Raw genomic sequence first — 19,885 nt, 5'->3', positions numbered from 1 at the left:
GACTTGCTGCAGGCATGTTAATTCTTGACAGAGAGAGAGAAGACATCCCATCCATGGTGGTCTTTGTCCCAAGAGAACAGGGAAGATATAGCCAGAGAGAGAGAGAGGTTAATTTGTGGTGCCCCTCTGACAAAGGTTTCTGCAGAATAAGCCCAAAGCTTAATGCAAAAACCACATTTGACCACAAGTGATTTTAATGGGTCTTACAGCCACACAAGGACAAGGCGGAAGCAAGGCTGCGATACCTACAGACAGACAAGCAGCCTGAGAATAAGTTAAAGAGTAAATATGAAAAACAGAAAGCTATGGTCAGAGAGAGAGAGAGAGAGATACACTTTATACTCACAGCAGCTTTGGTCCTGTGTTCACTCGTTCCCTGCTCCAGCCCCTACACTTTACTTCGCTTCATGCCATGGAGCTTAAAGCTGAGAGTTTGCCCCTCCTTAACACTCCAGCACCTGTCCCCAGCCTGCGTTTCTCACTGTGGGTGTCTGTGTGTTTCCTGAGTGTGTGAATGCACATCCCGTCCTTTACCAGTCCAAAGCACAATTCCCCTCGGCAGGATGCAAATGTCAGCTCTCCACTTTCCCTCACATGCAGTGCAAGCTCTCCCAGTGTGGGATTCTGAGACAGGAGGGACGCAACAATACCAGCAGCAGCAGAGGTGGAGGTGCTGTAGGATAAGAGGTGGCTTGGTTTGAAGATTCCTCGACGGGACAGCTTTCATCCCCTCCATTTTGCCCTCTCTGCCATCCCAATGTTGTGATACCTCATCCTCTTTCTTGCTTTCTTTCTCTTGCTGGCTTCCTTTCTCTGATGGCCGGCACCCAACAGAACTTTCTCAACGCCCAATTTGCTTTGCAGCAAGAAAAAAAAAAAAACATGGAGGGGAGGGAAGAACCCGGATTTTTAAAAAAAGAACAAAAACAGTTTTTTTTTTCTGCTTTGTTCATTCGCCGACCTCACCGTCTGCTGTTTCTGTCCCTCCGCCACATGCTATTCTCTCTCTCTTTTTCCTCTTCTCCCTTCTCTGACATGCTGGCTCACCCCTCCCCCTTCTCTTCTCCTCTTCCCCCTCTCTGGTTGGTACATTCCCCAGGACAAAGAGCAGGGATGGAGAGGGAGAGCCAAGAGAAACAGAGGGGAGGGAGAGGGCAGGAGGTAACAGAAAAAAAGGGGGGGATGCACTTGTGGGAGAGAAATTTTCTTTTCTTCCGCACGTGCCCTCTTCTCTCCCTCGTTCTGTCCTCTGTCTTATTATCACTGGAGGGAGATGGCCTCTTGCACGTAAAGAAGTAGCAGACAATCAAAGGACAAATCCTCTCACACAGGACCAGAATTTAAAAAGCCCTTCCTGTACACTTCAGAGCACATTCAGCAATGTGCGATACACCATCAGCACGGATACTTTTCAAAACAAACATGCCACATGAACAGAATAAGGTCATCATGACAGCTAAACTACATCTAAAACAGGCTTCACTGGAGGGTCGACCTTAGCCAGGACTCTCTAGATTTTGTCTATTATACAGATTTATGGCTGGCTACATCTCTTCCTCCTTCATATTACAGCAAGGCTAAAATGGGAGGCCTGTCGGTTACTCCTGGGTTTGAAGATTTTTTTTTTTTTAACAATAAATAGCTGTGCAATGTGGTAGTTTGCAACCTGCCACACTGGCCAAGGAGAAAAGCAATCACCACAACCAAAAACTTAACCTCCGTTCTGCAAAACTGCTTGCTCTCAGGTTTCAGCCAAACAACAAACAAAAAAAAAGGGGAAGGAAAAACATTGGTTGCATCAGTTGTGATGACTTCATACATGCCATCTCCATATGAGACAGATTAAAAGGGACTATTGCTGGAGAGGAAAACGGAAAGCCAAGCAGCCAGCCTGGACATGAGAGCCAAGAGAGGCCAGAGAGGTCCTGCCCCAATAAGCGTCCCTTCCTGCACTGGCTGACAAACAGGCAAACCAAAATGTATGTATGTGTGTATGCCTGTGCTCTCTCTGTGCGGCAAAAAAGCGATTTGAAAACCGAAGGCGGGCAGATCCAACATCCACACAATGCAGTAAAACTTTAAAGGTTTTGGGGTTTAACAGTGCAAACATACAGTATATCCTTCAAATGTGACTGCAACCTATTAAATGTCACCCTCTTTTTGTTCTGTGAGTCAGCCTTCGGTGAGTCAGAGAAAGAAAATAATGCACGGTAACATTCCACTGAGTGTTGATGTCCAAAATTTTATGGAGTGTTGAGTGAGTTTCAACCATGCATAATTTTAAAAAATAAAGCCAAAAAGTTGACTCCCCAGTGTTGTGCAGTGAAAAGTTAAGTCAACATTAAAAAAAAAAAAAACAGACTGTTAAAGAATATCCCCGAACAAACTGTTAATTACTAAGTCACATTTAGTAAAAAAAAGAGTAACAAAAGAGACTTAAAACTACTTTGATTTCAGTTTAAAATATTTCTCATTTGAAAAAGCAGTTGTGATAATAAAAAACAAGGACGCAGTGGAATTCAGTGCGTTTCTACGTGAGATCGTTTTTGGGATCAGTTCTGCAGATAACCAGTTCTTGTGTCATTTGGCACTTTAATTTCTAGAAACTGTCAAGTTCCTATTTGAGCATTTGAATGCCATGTCATGGTTGGGGACCACAGCATGATGGGGAGCGCAGCCATCTCTGTGTGATTTGATCCACAGTGAGCATATGATAAGCAGTGTGCAAGGTGTTGAGCATAACCTGCATAATGTTGGCCACTACTGTAAACAAAGAAAATTAAATGATGATTTCACTAAATTATTTCATTAAAAAAGGCACGAACAAAGAGTGCTTTAACCTTTAAGGAATGAGAAAAAAAGCCATCCTCAGCCACCTCCGCAGTCAAAACTCTGACAGAGGAAACACTGCAATGTGTCAATGTGCTAACAGTCAGCCACTAAGCCAAAAGTGTCCCAGCTTCCCTGAAATAGCGGCGCACAAGGCACACTGCGCGCTGTGAGCCATCTCTCTCAATTAGCTGGGATGTCCTGTTGGGTCGGCTGCCATGACACGGCCCGGCTAAGGGATCAGAATATAAAATCATTCTCTACTACAAGTCAAGCTATAAATATCGAATGATAATCCAATGGTGACCCAGTTCATTCAGCTGTCTGCTCAGCGATGCCAATGACAGGATGGAGTGACAGCCCGATCTCCATGTGGAGAGGTCAAATATTGTTCAGCAAATGTAATCAAAATGAAGTTCGAGGCACTGCTGCAAAATAAAAGTATCATTTAACAGCCTCTATATTTCGCTCCTACAATGCACTATGTTTAAAATTAAAGCTGCTCTAGATTTTTATGTAAAATTACACCCATATTTTTAGCCTAATTCACAAATTGGGACTGCAGCAGAAAATAGTGTCCCACTGGAAGGATTCACTGAACCTGGACTTCTGTATTTTTGCATGCAACAACGGGTGATTAATATTTTCTTGGAAACCTTCTGGACTGGATTTAATGCGAGCCACAAATCCACCGCTGCTGCTACACCCTAAATTCTCAATATGTGCCATCATGCTGTACTGACCGACTACGATGCCCCTTTTATGAGCAAGAAAGACCGAAAATTAAACAATTTTTATGGAAAAATATTATTCAGAACTCTAAACGTGATGTCAGACTCCATATGGCTTTTCATGACTTTTTGTGAAAGTTAGTCCCAGGAGTTTGAAACACTGAATTTATATATATATTAAAAAAAAAAAGGACTGTTGAGTAAGTGAATTTGCAAAGTGTAAACTAAATGCAACTGTTTGAAAATGCACGTGATTACACCTGAAATTAATGAATCTCCACCACCAGATGTGGATGGGGTTTATGTTTTTGCCCCATTACATTTGGTTGATTGTTTGTTTGCAGGACATCTTAAAAAAAAAAAGGTGTTAACCAATGTGCATTAAACTTTGTGGAAAGGTTGGTCATAGCCTAGAGAAGAACTGATAAAGTTTTCAAACCAACTGGCCAAAGTGGGGCGCGGGCAGTGGGCGTCATTAACTTTTGGTGAATATCCAAAATGTGCGACTGGCATATCTTGACAACGGAGTGGCGATGGCGGAGGTGTGAGTTCTACTGAGTGCCGTCTACTTGTCAGAGATAACCTGTCAGACGAGCTGGAAAAACTTGAGGCCTAAGTAAATTGTAGGGTAACAATATGGGAGCAATTTCATTTTCCAAATATTAAAACAGCTTGTCTTCTTTTTTTGGGTGGAACCAGATGAATCCTTGCAGACAGCTGTGCATGAAGCTGACCACTCCTCAACCACTGCTGGAGGTTTGAGCGAGAAACCCAGCCTGCAAGGGAGCAGCAGGCCCAGAAACTGACTCTGCTGGAGCCTCTGACCGGCCTGATTGTGGCTGAATAGAAGCAGGAACAGTCGTCTGACACCACAACAGGTAGGAGTTCCTCACTCTGACTCGTGTCTGAGTCATCAGGCCTGTTCACACTGCTGCTGATGAATACTTAAATCAAGATGGATTCAGGCACTGACTTTGCTCTTTTAATGTTCAGAGGCCAAAAAGACCCAAAAAGAAAGGAGTTGGACACTTCCTCCCTTGAGTGTTGCAAATTGTGTTTTGCTGCCCAAGGACACAGAGCAAGGCTGAATTACTCACTGTAAAAAATAAATGCTGTCCAGTCCATGTTAAAAGGAGAATTTATGTTACAGGAATTGCAGGTGGCATACATATTCATGTATTAACTCTTACCTTCACTCTCTAACACATACATATCAACGCTGATGTGGAAAAAAAAAAAAAAAAAAAAACGATTTCTTTTTGTTCAAGTTCAGATGAGAGATTGCACACAACTCTGTGGGTTGAAAAAATCTGTTTGTCTACCACACTATCCAGGCATCCGCAGACACACAGATCATTACTGTGACAGGGGAGAACAGCCAATAATAACTTAAGACAAAAAAATACAGGACCAAATGTATGAATACAAGCATTTGCCTGAGACAGACCTGTAGGGTGAGGCGTTGACTGACAAATTTTACATAAATACCCACTTGTAGACGAAACGGCCTCTGTTAGTGTTTTAACTAACAACTAGATAACATAAAACAGTACTTTTCAGTCCTTTGTCATCCACCCAATGCATGCAAACATTGGGCAGATGGAGCACTGGCCAACTGTTAGGCAAACATTCAAAATAGTATCTATCTTCAAAGTTGGTCAGAGGACAATATTGATAAGCCATCTCAGCCTCCATCTGGTTTGCTGATTCTGTTCCTGGATGAGGCAGAGAACAGAGGAACCATTTCAAGTATCAGTCTGACAAAGACCACAGTGAAGAAAACGTCTATTTTTGGCTTATTAGCAAGAAATTCTCCTTCTGACTCCATATCCATATGAGAACCATAAACAGACAGTTGCAAATAAATTGTAGTAAAACTCCCCTTAAACAATAGGTTTGAGCATTTTTTTAAAAAGTCTATTCCCTATATTCCCATGTGAGCTCCAAAACTACTGCCCAATTCCACTCTACGGGGCCAAATCTCGCCAATCATCATTCAGTGCAGAAACCCACGATGCTCTGCAGGAAAAGATAATATGGTGCTACAGAAGGTTCACTTTACAAAATCAAATGGTTGTTAACAGTCACTGCTGCTTAATTCCCTCTTTCTTAGGATAATTTGCGCTGCAGAGGGATACCTCCAGGTAAGCCGGGGTTAGGGCTGCCGGCTTGGTGAGGAAGTTACAATAGCACTGAGCAAATTGTCCTGGCAGAAGGTGTGTTTAAACGTTTGGTGAATATCTAAAGCTGCGGTACGGGAATATCTTGACAGCTGCGTCGTGTTGCTCAAGGTGTGTGTTAAACTGAGCTCTCTCTAGTTTATAACTGTAATTTCAAACTTTTCTGATTTAAATTTGGTTTTCCTAATTGAGATTGAGCTCTGAGACATTAATGCAAAAGAGACTTTAGTGTAAGTCTGTGAAAGTGAAAGGGAATTAAAGCTAAATGTTAACAGTAATAATCGCATTCAGTTTCAAACTACTGCATTGAATTTCAAATGGAGCCTTATAAGTTCAATTTTTCAATTAATTTATACAGCAAAAACATTCAGTTCAATATGAACATGACAAATTCGCTTACATGTCTTGTCATTACTATTCTTTCCCCAACTACTCCAAATGAAGTTGTGAGTACACATGCAAACCGTTTACTTTGTAAAAATCTTACAATTATGTGATTATGAACTTAGTGTAAATTTCCAATAATTGTGTTTTTACATTTTAACATTTTATTTTCATTTTGACAATATAGTAGTTTGTGTAGAGTTCTGAAAAAAAAAAAAAAACTCAAATTGTTGATATAATCTCAATGCACAAGATAATGTGCAAAAAGTTCTCTCTGCAAAGCACCAGGTAAAGCAAACATATTTCCTTTTTGACAAATGATTTTGCTTATTTACTGGCCAAATGAACTCAGAAACAAAAATCCACTCTGTTGGTGGTAACTACAACTCCAGATGTGGTGAGAATGTGATCGTTGACAGCTACTGCAGTGACAATGGCTATGTTAATCTGAAACACGATTTTAGAGGGTTTTCATGTTGCCAACAAATTGACAAGTAACTTGACAAGACTATTATTCCCAAACACCATATATCCAAGCACTACATTTATAAAAATGACAAAACTGTAACAGGAGTCACTGTATGAAGCTACTGTTTTGATAGCAAACTGCTAGTTTAGTTTAATAAACAGAGTTGCAGCAGGATATAAGCGATTTTCTCTTTAAAAGTAATTGTGATTTCCTATAGTTAACACAACTGAAAATAAGGGGAAATAGTGAGAGCCATGCAGAGCAGCAGCTGAGAGATTTTGCTTTTTTTGTGAACCTGCAGAATTGTATTACCTTCTTGGTTCATGCATGATTCATCAGTCAGAGATCCTGAATTTTACATCAACACAACGACAGTTGTAATTGTAATTGTGGATCATTCGGGTATGTCGCCACATTGTGTCCATTTGAAATAAAGGACAACACAAGTAAAAGCCTCTTATTTATCAGTTTCAACAGTGTGGAAATGAAGGATTGCAGACAAGCAAGTAATGCTGTGCTGAAAATAACTGGTCTCCCACGCCATTATTTTAACACAGTGGTATTTTTGTCCGACTGCAGAACTACAGGCGTTTCAAGTGAAGGGATGCCTAAGGGGCTTCACTGCAGTACCTCAGAGCTGAGGCAGGAAGTGTGAAGGTGCTACACCTGAAATCATTATTAAAGCTATAAAGACGGATCTAGTAAGGGATTGAGGTCTGCCTTGGGATTTAAACACCGAGAGAGATTGCTATAAGGGGATGAGATTACGACTTGGAGGGGCCTGACAAAACAAATCCCATTATGAAAAAGATTTGCTTACTCTAGTGTATACACACACACACACACACACACACACACACACACACACAAGCTGCAGTCTAACACCATTGCAATGACCTAAGTCAGCATAACTTCAATTGATAGAGCACACACCGGGGCTGAAAATGGATCCATGCCTTAATACAGAGAGGATACTGTCAATATGTGAGCCCTGTTAATGTAGACCACGCTTTGTTTGCACACTGCTTTTATCTTGCCTCTTCTAGGCCAATTTCAAATAACCACGCAGGCGTGTTTCATATTGTATGGAAAGCATTAGAATATTCACTAATACCGCTCGTGATCCATATCCTGGCAGGACTGTATCCTTTGATAGAAGCCACACAGACAATCCAGGATATTATACAGAACGACTGGAATGTGCAGAATGTCAAAAACATCTTGCTGTCAGAAGGATATTGCAATTTTGTCTTCTCTATCCCCAATTCAATGCATGAGGCCAGGAAGGGGTAAGGCGTTCCAAGCATGCTTTCAGCACTCCTGCAGTGAACCAGTTACTCCAACAGCCAGCTCAGCAGTTAAAGGTTCCCACGTCCCAGGCATTTCCCCACTGGAGGCCCCCCACATCAGGTAGGGGATAGGGGGTTCAAGTGTGAAGGAGGAATTGGAAATAAATCAGTCTGGTCTTGCTGCAAACGCCATAACAAAAGAGTATATGGAGCACAGGCGAGGCAGTGTCCCTTTTTGTTGCCTAGGGAGTCTGACTGGAGGTCATTTTGTGAAGCAAACTGCAAACAAAGGAGAACATGGACATCACTTTGTCACTGGATGTCTATGTTTACATATGCAATGAACTGAGTTTTGTTAAAACTGTTATGCATCTTTTTTTTTTTAAGTAAATTAATACTCAAATAATAACCCACATTTTCATACACTCTCCATCGCCGATCAATACACAATAATGATTCAATCTATAACCGGCTTTTGCATTTGCCGTTCCTAACACCTGGTGTTGGGCAGGACTGGAAAAAACTTACAGCACATAAGTGATATTGTACAAGACTCTGTCAGACATTAACAAGCATTAGCTAGGCTTTGGGAAATAGGCTCGGGTAAGTTTTATTTATGCAACTGAAAAGCAGATGCAGATGTGAGGAAAGGAGCTGATGCCCACCGCCACTTTATAATCAGCTTAAATCCTGCAAAAATACAGACAGGTAGGAGGAAGCATATAGAAACTGCAGAGGACGCATCATCTCTGAGAAACTAACATAACAAAAGCGAAACAGAAAACAGAAAAGCGCTTTAGAAAACTTGATGCATTATCAAGGCGAGACTGTCGAGACAAGCTGATCTGATCTCCCTCAGTTATTTCTGATTCATATTTTGAATGAGTGGACTGTCTGCTTTAAGGACAACTGCATCTTCAGCCAGGATAACAGCCCTCATACACTGATGCATATCTGTCCTACCACAATGACAGTGAAGAGGTTGTGTGTGTGTGTGTGTGAGTGATCGTGTGTGGCTTTGTCTGGTCCTTTGTTTCCTTCTAACAAGGGCAGGATGAATCTAGCTGTTACATCATCCTCCACTCAGAAGGAGTGGAGAGCTTCCCTGCATGAACATGTGATTGAGGGTTTGACATCATCTCTTTTACAGGCCACGGCCATCAGTCTCCTCCAGCCAGACTAACACCGATGCTCTGATGTTAACGCCACTCTGAAGCTTTGTCTTTACGGCAAAGTCCTAACTTAAAACTGATAACCGGATGAAGACGGTATCCTGAACGGTTCCTGCTGTTTGTCGACCCTGTGCCTTTAAAGGACAGAGTTGCAGGGTGTGTCCTGGCGAGTGCTGTCTTCAGTGCAGAGCTGTAGTTGATGGATTGGGTCCCGCTGGGGGAGGGAATTCATCTCCATGCCTCTCTTTCTGGTCCTTTGTGAGTGAAGGGGGTGAGTGGGCAGTAAGAGCATATTGTGTCATGATGCTTGGCTCGCGGGAAGCAGGGAGGGAGGGAGGGAGGGATGGATGGATGGATAACGGGAGAGACAGAATGGTGAGCAGTTCCCCTTGCCTTCCTTATATTTACAGACTGTTCCTGTCATATCAATGCCCTTAGCTTGGGAAAAGCTGAGGCAAGCATATACAGCAACACACACCGTTCACCGCCCTGATGAATGGTTGAGAGCGCCGTCAATCTTCATCACGCGCATGGCTGCATGCATGCATACAAGCCATCTCTCTCATTCACACCCACACACACACAAAATTCACCCCATTTATAGCTGCATACACTTTTGTCCAGATGAGAGAGGGGGCACTCCTTCACAGCTGTTAAACGTAGATTGATTGCAGTAATTATAGTCGAAGGCTTGATACACGCCCCTTCTCTCCCGCTCTCACACACACACACACACATGTACGTCTCACAGGCCAGTTCTCACACTCCATGTTTCATACTAAACCAGCTGATGCTTCCCACAAGCTAGAAAAGTCGCACTGTAATCTCTAACGTTTTTGTCATTGCAACTTTTCTTTTTGCACTTTTGATTTGGCAATGTGAAGAAGTGGTCAAGTTCAGCATCAAATTAACAGAAACAAAATATTCACATTGTGGCATTTGAAAACAGAAGCATATTTAGACGCATATTTCATAAAATGATGCAGGTAACAGCTACAGATGACCACAGACATGGCTCTGACTTTCATTTTGACCGTATATTTACACACTACGTCCTGAAAATTGAGGAAGACAGCAGGAAAAATGTAGATGGCTGCTATCAGGTGGATCAAACACTCAGAGAGCTAGGTAGGCTGAGGCTTTCAATAACTTACATAAGACACTATGCAAAGCCTGCATATAAATCGACAAATTTAAAATGGAGAGGTATGGAATAATAAATGTCTATGACTCATACAGCAAGAAGTTGAAGTAATGCAAAAGCTAGAGAGCTTCTTTAACCATTTCTGAGTAACTGCAAATCTTGTTTATAATCCTGCACTATACAGTAGTCGGGAACTCTGACATGTTGTATTTGGATAGTCCAGTCTGTGTGGTTTTGAACTCTCCATTAATAGTAAAATGTGTAAGAGGCCGAGCCTCAGTGTGGTCTCTGTGCGACAAGGCGGGACAAAATGGTAGGTTGTAGATAAACCATATGGAAGAGCAGAGCCGAGTGGCAGAGTGGGACAGCGGTAGTGAAGTCGATGAAGTTGTTTTCCGGGTGTCTGGCTGCAGACTGTATCAAGTATCCACTCTGGCCCGCTGGGGTGGGAGAAGGCAGCAGGGAGGAGAGCTAGACAGAGGGAGGCTGGGGGAACTGAGACGTAAAGTAGGGGAGAGGCCATGGACAGTGCAACAGAGCAATCAGCTGCAATGGATCATGCTGCCTGGAGGACAGCCGTGGATACATGTGTGGAAAGTAATTAAGATTTCTACCATCTCATAGCACAAAAATTAATATCTGTACGTTTCTGATAGGGTTGTTGATCAGTATCTAAATGATTACTTTGTGTTGTTCTGTAACTTTCAAAGCCGCCAAGCAAACATCTCATTCAATAGACAGGATGTCCTGCACAAATACAGAAAATACCGCGCCAAAATGTAAGTTGAGACAATGTCCATCGTCCATCAGGCAAGTCTTTGTGAAACTGGAACCAACCCATCTTTCTGATCTCAGCTCAAACAGTTTTCAAACGCTCTTTAGCTGTGAGCAAACTGTCTTCTCACACGTGCAACTCAGAATGTGGGACACCCCGACTCCTAGCCCAGGGCTAACTAAACCCCATTTCAGAGCAGGGCTATCCCTGATTTTCTGGCAACATCCCCAAAAAGTCAGAGTTAAAGCCTGTAGTGTGAATCAAGGTTTGAACAAAAGCAATATCATACTTTAGTAAAGCAAACGAGTTGTTTTTTTGGTCCAATCGAAACTGCGCTGCAAGAGCACAGCTTCCACCCCTAGGCTTTGATTTTCAAGTGTGAATTGTTGAAATGGACTTGTGTAGAATCGGCAAGGGCCTTTGGTTCACGTCAAGCAGAAGTATTTCTGGCTGGTTCCCCTTGCCACGGCAGCAGCTGGACTTATTCACTGATGTCACTGTGTCGGCAGAAGAGTTTGTTTATGTTGGTGAAGGCCCGATGCACGGCTAACGGAAAACAATTTCTGTTGTCACAGGACTTGTTTAACATTCTTGTTAAGAAAATCACAGCTGCTTAGGATTATCTGACATCACAACTACGGGTGAATGTGCTAGAGTTCCCTTTAATATTCCCTTGAGCTGGCGTGGTAGATACCGCTGTCTTCCTGCTGCAGTTTTGGCTCGGTAACAAGATGTCACAGGAGCTGCCAAGTGCAGGACGAAGATGTCAGCAGTCTGAGCAGAAACAGCTCGTGGTCAAACTCAAGTGGTCTCTACCTTTGCTCAAATCACCAGTGAAGATATCCACCATTTCAAATACTTTTAATAATGCTTGTTTTGTCACAATGAAACTGTCAAAGTTATTAAATCGGGTCCCAAAAGATGCCCGCCGGTTGGCCCATTAGTAACCGTATAATCCCCTATACAAAGCTGAATCTACTCATCCCATTTCTGTGGCGTGAACCCTTAACCCAGGAATAACTGTAAGGCCTGGGTTTATTTATTATACGAGTGTGAATCGATGTTACTGCGCTGTAGCTAAGGAATGAGAGTGTGAAAAGGGCTAAAGGTGTTTTAAAATGATTTTTACTGTAGCTGTGCCAAAGACCTAGGACGAGATAAGTGTATTGATGTTGTCACAATTGCTGCTTGTGACTGACAGAGCCCAGTAAAGGTCAGAGATTATTAAACGCTCCTTTAAAACAAGATATGCAAAAGAGAGGCAGGGGGAGTTGGCTTCAGGGCGACTCTTCTCTAACATTAGGGCATCAGAATAATCCATTCCTCAGTGTACTACTCACACAGAAGGACCTCTAGCACTGGATGGTGCTCTTTTCACACAAAATCCATAAAATAGCTGTGGATGAATTGGACTGAATGAAAAACAAATGTCAGCTCACAGCGGCGAGAGCTGCAGGGCAAATGAGAAAGTAACAGATTTGCAAATAAATTGCCCAACAAAAACCAAGACTCATTAAGCCTGTCAATCTTTGCAAAAGAAAAAAAAAAAAAGATTTTAAACAACCCAATTAGATTTTCCCTGTAATTACAGATGTGGATGGTGTCACAGCTATAGCTTTTAACGATTACTCTTTTCTGGAAAACTTAAGCCACACAAGCCTTACACTGCAGGATGACGTGTCAACTATACATTAACCTGACTATAGGAAGCAAGATGACACGAGTCTCTCACATAAAAATGAAATTCCTGCTAACTCTTCTCACAACACTAGCATCCTATCACCACTGCTAGGGGGGAAAACAAAACATTTCATATTTTTTTATGAAATACTACAATTAGTTTGCGCTCGTCTCCCAAAAGCAGAAAAAAAACAACTACACTTTTCTCACACTGTGCTGGCATCCTGATTGTTCAACTGTGTCTGAAGCTGAACTTCAGCTTTAGGTCTTTCAAGGTGTGCTATCAACATTGGGTTCAAAGTGGTGCATAGAAATCACCCCCGCAATCCTCTTGGTTGCAAAGTAGATATGTCAAAACAAAATAGAATTAGTCAGTGTTTCTCAGTGGTGATACACACACAGTACCCAGACCAGCCTTTTCAGTGAGGAGTGATGCTAGCATGAAACTTTGTCCATTTTTTTTTTTTTTTTTTTTTTTTTAACCAAAGACACAACGACCCTGAAAGTGTTGTTTCTCAAAATCCTGGTCAGACTGTTGGTTTCTATGTGGAAAAATGTCCTTTAAGGGCACTGCTTCATTAACAGGAGTGTGTTGCCACAAGACTGATGGACGGAGACACACAGTACACAAATAAAAAATATGAAGTAGCTTCATTAGTGCCCGCTGAATCAGATTTTGTTTGGACTGAATCAGCCCCAACAGAGGTCTGTGCAGGTTGAGGATCTGAGTCCTAGCCCGACCTTGCATGGCATGTCCGGCCTGAAGCGGCCCCATCTTCCTGCAATTAAAGTCTGAACCACAATTTAGTGAGTGCTACAGCGCAATAACATGCCACTCTGCCTCTCTCCATCTCCCTCTTTATACCTCAAGTGGCTTCGCTGTTTTGTGTATTCACACACCCACCCACACAGAAATACACACACGAGCACGTGTGACGCAGTCGGCTGAGTCATTCACAGGGAATGTGCATATGCCATTATAACATATGCTATTTGAGGACACTTATTCAAAGCACCTTGCAATACCACGTGCATTTACTTTTAGTATGAGTGGCCTCAGCGGGAACTGAACATCTAAAAGATATGGAAGTTAGCGCAATGTTCGACCGGGACAATGAATATGTCATTTGTCGGAGGCGTACAACTGGAAGGCCAACAATAAATGTCATGGAGTTGAAACGAGTCTCCAAATTTGCAGGGAAAGTGCAAGTCGTCTGCAAAATATTGCTAATCACTTCACTGCACCAACAACACAATTAACAGGAGATGGAACAGTCTCGCCGATACTCAGGCCAGGCACAAAAACAGACATTTACTCTGCAGGCGAAGTGACAGCCAGTCCGTCTGTGTCATCACACACTGCAGTCAAACTACACATTCAGATTTGGCTGAATGGTCTGTCTGTTCCACTAAGACCACTAGTTTACTGGGAAACAAAACATGTAATATATGGGTGTCAAAAGTCTGTTCACCTTTTCAAATGTTGCAGTTGTGTTGAATCTAGACTTGTAGACCTTTTATTTCCCAATTTCATTTGGACACTGTAACCAGCAAAGTCAAAAGTTTATTTCAAAAGTTAATTTCTGATAATATATTGAAAATGGAAAACTAATACCATTGTTGCATAACAACTGCAAAATGAAAAAACAGAAAATCTGAAAAGGTGTGTGGGCTATTGATGTCGTTGTCTCATCAGCTGAAATAACACAGAATCTATTAAATTCTAATGAAAGGAACTCCTGTCTCATTAATTCATAACATCTGCCGGAAAAATAAAATCAAATCTAAAAGTTCAATCCTTTTCAATGACGTTGCTGACTGAACAAAACTAAGCTATTTTGCCAAAGGAACTGGCAGGTTGGGAGTCAGATATTATCCCAAGCATCCAAAATAGCAGAATCTTAAGAAAGTGCTGCAGTGAATGTAGCCAGCAGGCTCTTCTGAGGCCTTTTGTGCCTATGAGAACAAAACCTTGTCTGACTCACCTGGAAGAAATACAGTCTCCTTTCTCAAGGTTTTTCAACTATGGAAATAAAAGAATATGTCTGCCTGCGGCACAAAGCCTAAAGGTGACCTGAGGGCCAAAGCTTGACCCGTCCTCAATCAGACATAATTCATCAGACGCTGTAAGTCTTGACTACATCTATGAGTCGACTGATAATGAATCCTAAGCCTCAGCAGCAAAACTGAGATATCACAGGTGATTATGGCTGGTTGTTTATTCAATGTCACATAGCATTTAACTGAGGTTTTGACATTATGAGCACTTAAACACACCTTCTCCTATTTGTAGTGTTTTTTACATGACCACACTGAAAATGGCGTCATTTATTCATGAAAAGTTATCACCTAAATGACACTTTTAGTGCTGCCACACGTGGCTGGGCTGAATTTATTGTGCTGAAGAAGTCGGCAAAATGGCTCTATTGTTCAGCTAGTAACAGTTGAAAATGAATTTTATTTTACTGTGTTGCTATAAAAGGCTTGTGCCTGTACATACTGTGTCAGTGCCAAGCATATTAAAACTGAGGGCCTATCCAGGGAGAAAAATGGAAGCACAGAACAGAGTTTCAACAATAAGAGGTAACAGTTGGCATTTTCTGAGAAAATATTTGTCACTGTGTACGTGTTCTCTGGTATAAATCATGAACTGTCTGAATATGTTGGGAAAAAATAAAATGTGACAAAAATTCATAGCATGCAGCTGAGAGATTTGTTTGGCGGAGGCTATTAGCTCATTACCACTGAGGCTTGATCTATCATCAGTGCAACATCCACTCCATAATGGAGCTGAACATTTAACTTGAGCCAAAATGCTCTGAATGCATTTACTCAGCAGCTATGTTTTCATCCATCAAATGAATATTAAAGCATTTATTATCACGTCAGACTCATTTGGGCCGCATTAACTGAATGACTTTGTGACTGTTTCATTAAACAAGTAAGGCAGCTTATTTGATGCAACTTTGCACATAAAATATACTGATTAACACACGGGGAAAAACACAGACTAATAGACTCTTCAACAACAAAGAAGGCATCAGTTTTAGCTCGGGCTGTGTTAAGAGAAGAAAAGAGCCAGGAGACAAGTTCAATACCGAAACCACACGGCAGCAAACACGCAAGCAATACAAAAGGGAGTGCTACTTACAAAGAAATACCAAGACCACAACGGCTGAGACAGTCATGCTATTCAATGCCAGAACGGCCAGCCACAGCTGGGAAAATAAAGGGGAACTGGTGTGCTAAGAAAGAATGATTCACATTAGCTGGAGAGTTTCCTTCATGAATGGAGTGAATGAACAAGAGAGCATTTCTGTGGCAAACCCCTGAGTTAAGTCAACACAGAAACCTGCTGATGAAGTAGAGGAGGACTTATTGGAAAACTCTCTTACAGGGCATCCCGGACAATGCCCACCTGATAAATGTAGCTTAATGCTGACCCCTACTGGACCACGACTAGAACAACATCCAGCCACGCGGGAGAGGCGGGGATTCTGGGTATGCGGGCTTAGTGTTGACAACCAAATCTGTAGGCAGAAAATTCTCCTGACTTGCAGGTGAGATGCTGAATATATGGTAGATTATTCCAAGAGAGGCAGGTGAAGGCGTTACTGGAAACTATATTTGAGTATGTGAATCCCTAAGGTTTGTGTGTCTGACTTCATAACTATGCATGCAAGACCAGATTAAAAACAGATAATCGCAAACGGGTGTGAAAGAGAGAAATTGCAGCAACCAGTACACAGCTTCCCATGTAACCACTCTGTTCTCTTGGTCTACATCAGCAGCCCCTCCGTGATGCCTGGATCCACTGAGATATGAAAAATGCAATACAAGAAATGCAGTTCAGGAGGGCCAAGCGCATACCAGACATAATATAGAGGAAACACAAGTTAAAATTGGACTTGTTCACATGAGAGATCAAACCCATGCCCTGGGAATGCAGAGCACCAGATGTCAAAGAAAACAGTGTTTGTGTGCTATATATAAAGGCTGTTTACGGTGCACATCATGCTGCAGAAGAAGCTTTTGTAAAGACAGGTCGTGGAGGTTGTGACTGAGAGGTAGCATCATTCCCTTTGTTCTGCCGAGCAACACAAAGCGTAGTAACAAGGTGGTGATATATAGATGAGATACATCATGGCACCTAAAATTAAATCCCTGACAGAACCCGTGCTGAAGATCCACGAGCTCGGCTTCGAGATTAAGCAGCTCTCATAATGCCATGTGGTTTCTGAATGCCAACCCAAAATTCGAGTTGATTTCACGATTTTAAGTTGTTTCAGGTAGAGAACAGCATGTTTCCAATTAAACCACCTCATTAAGGCTAAGCAACTACCCGTTTGGCAGCTGTTACATTTACGTCACCCAAGTGAACCGAACAAAGCACTGCTTCTTATTTACTTTCTATGGAAACAGGGGATACTAAGTGACATCTCCATATGTGGAACGATGGTATTGGGAGGGAAATGAAACTGGTAATGAGAGCATTTGAAATTTGCTTTCCATTTGCATGAAGTTGAGAGTGATGAAACCTCAAATTCAAATGACAACTGAAGTTTGCCAGGCAGCAGCGAGCCACATTAGGTAGCTGTGCTCAAAACTTCAAATCTGTTAATGCATCATTTAAACTAGGCAAGGTAGAACTAAAGTGAAGCATGAATCATCAACTGCCTGGTATACTTCTTGCTTACACAATATTCAGGGAGCAATTTTGATGGACTGTCTTTATGTAACAGACTGTGTGATGGCAGTCCTGCGATTGTTGTTCACATTTATTCAGTTGAAATCCAGGGGATAAAAACTAATGACAGACCAGTGAGTGGAGCATTCAAACAATCAGTGCTGTGATGTAGCAACCTTCCCATCATATCCAACACAGCCATCCAGCCAGAAATGGAGGAAGAAATTATCGTGGCTGGGAGTCAGATTATCGTGATCAGACATCCCTGTTTTCAAAGCACAGCCCTCTGATCTGAAGAGCTTCTGTTATGGGAAGTGTAATGTTTTCCCCTTTTAGTTAGAAACCTGCTACCCCAAAAGTGGAGGACGGCTCCTTAGGTTGTAGACGTCCGATAAGTTATACGTCAGATCAGTGATGCTGGTCCAACGTCAGACAAATTCACTTGATTTTGTGCAATAACATGGGAGAAAGGAAATTAGCAAATGAGCCAAAAATTACAGGAACATTAGCAAAAAAACGAGAAAAGCAAGAAAACCATGATTAAAAAGACACACTTAGGGCCCTATCTTGTGCCACCCGCTATCCGCTGCCACTACCCGCTACCCGCAAATTGCGGATTTAGGAACTTCCGTTATCCCTAAACGGTATCTTGCGCCACCCGCTACCCGCTATCCGTTATGCCGACTCCGTCATTTGCGCCTGGGGGTGTGTCCGTGGGGTGGTCAGGACCACCCGCTATCCGCTATCCCTAAAGAATGAATCCCTAAAGTTTGGGCTGTTACGAGAGCGCACCCAGGCGGCTTCAATGCACGGCCCGACGGAGCCTCACCACGCACACGGTCGGACTGATACCGGGACGCCGCCGGAATGGACTGAGTATATTACTCATATAGACTGTTTAGAGGAAAGACTGTTTTAATTGGACACTTATGCCAGCACGTTTTATTGTTTTATCATAAGCCAGCAGCTGTGCTATATTTTTATTTTTAATATTTTATTTGCCCAATCTACCTTGTCAATAAATTAGTTTACACATAGTTCCACCTCTGCCTCTTGTGTGTGTGTGTGGTGTGGCCGGGGATTTTACTCAATCAGTACAACCTTGTGACACGTCCACTTGGACACATGTGGCTCCACCTCCCGAATTAACTCGCCTATAATATAATATATAATATGTATATAAAGCCAACTTGCTTTAGCCTCAGTAGAAGCCCTGAGAAAATCTACCTCCCTCTCTCCATCGCGGGTTTAGGATTTAGGATTTAGGATAGCGCATCCTGCCCTTAAAGGCAATGGCACCTGGCACACTGATTGGTTTAACTGGCGTAACGCCCAAAACACACCTATGCATAATATAGTGGGTAGCGGAGGTGTTTTGCGGATAGCGGGAGGTGCACAAGATAGCAACTTTTACGGGGGAACACCTCTTCCTAAATCCTAAATCCGCAAATAGCGGGTTTAGGGAGTCTGGCGCAAGATAGGGCCCTTAGTGTCCACTTTATCAGCTCCACCTGTACAATCTAATGCAGTTCAGTTCAATGCAACAGCTCTGCCATGAATTCTACCTTTTAACAATGTTTATAATGTTCAGTTTTTGTTGACAATGTGGAGAATGTATAAATTAAATTCTGTGTTTATTAATGAGGTTGTAGTTTACAGAGGTCTTGTACTTGACTACATTATATGGAGAGGTGCTTCTTTTTTTTGTCCTCCCTATTTACATACATGAGGGGGAACAGAATAGTGGAAACATCTCTCAATAAAATGCAGTCCAGTCCAACAGCAGCACTAACTATGAGCTCAACGCCAAACACAGAATTGAATGAACACCTCTATTACTGTGACAACAAGAAAACCTGAGCATTATAGGCAGCAGAAAAGGAAACTGGACTGTCTTCGATTATGCAGGTGGACCTAATACAGTGGCCACTGAGTGTATATTCAAATATCAGGTCAGTATCAGATCAGTGATGCTGGATCAACCTCAGATTTTTTTGTGTTTAAATGCTTGTGATTGGATTCACAAGCATGTAGAGGAGCACGTCATTCCTGTCGGATTCTGGAAGATGTCTATTGTGTTTAATTTTGTCAACAAATTACAAATGCCCCCAGATTTGCACCTACAAATCCAGTCAAATAAGCTCACAAGGACTGCGACCTCTTTCAAAGCCGATTCATGATCACAACAGACAAACAACTGCAAATTCACACAAAGTGAATGATAATGCATCACTGTGGAAATGGTTCAGTCTGTTCTCTCAAGCCGCTTGAACCATGGACAGACTGTTGTTAAATGCTGCAAACACTAAAGAGAAGCATGAGTTGGCTTTAAGTGTACCCTAAGTCAAAGAGCAACTGAAACTCAGCCGGATCACCAGTTTATAGACCTACAAGGAAATTCCAGCGACTCTGTAAAAATAACTACCTTCGCATCGACACATCAGTTCTCAAGACACATCAGCTGGGATCTCTTAAGTTGGGATAAATGAGATTGTGCTCCGCCGTGGCCGACTGGGGCCTTCCAGCAAACATCCAACTAAATATC

General features: G+C 42.2%; 1 protein-coding gene across 4 annotated transcripts in view; it reads right to left on the bottom strand.

Annotated features, from left to right (window-relative positions):
* Nucleotides 1-19,885, bottom strand: part of arhgap32b (Rho GTPase activating protein 32b) — a 127,610-nt gene that overhangs the window by 46,867 nt on the left and 60,858 nt on the right. The gene's annotated exons all lie outside the window — the stretch shown is intronic.

Source organism: Myripristis murdjan, chromosome 14, assembly GCF_902150065.1.
Source record: "Myripristis murdjan chromosome 14, fMyrMur1.1, whole genome shotgun sequence".
Lineage (NCBI taxonomy): Eukaryota > Metazoa > Chordata > Actinopteri > Holocentriformes > Holocentridae > Myripristis > Myripristis murdjan.
Note: the sequence above shows the minus strand (reverse complement) of the source record. Positions and strands in the feature narration are given on the sequence as shown.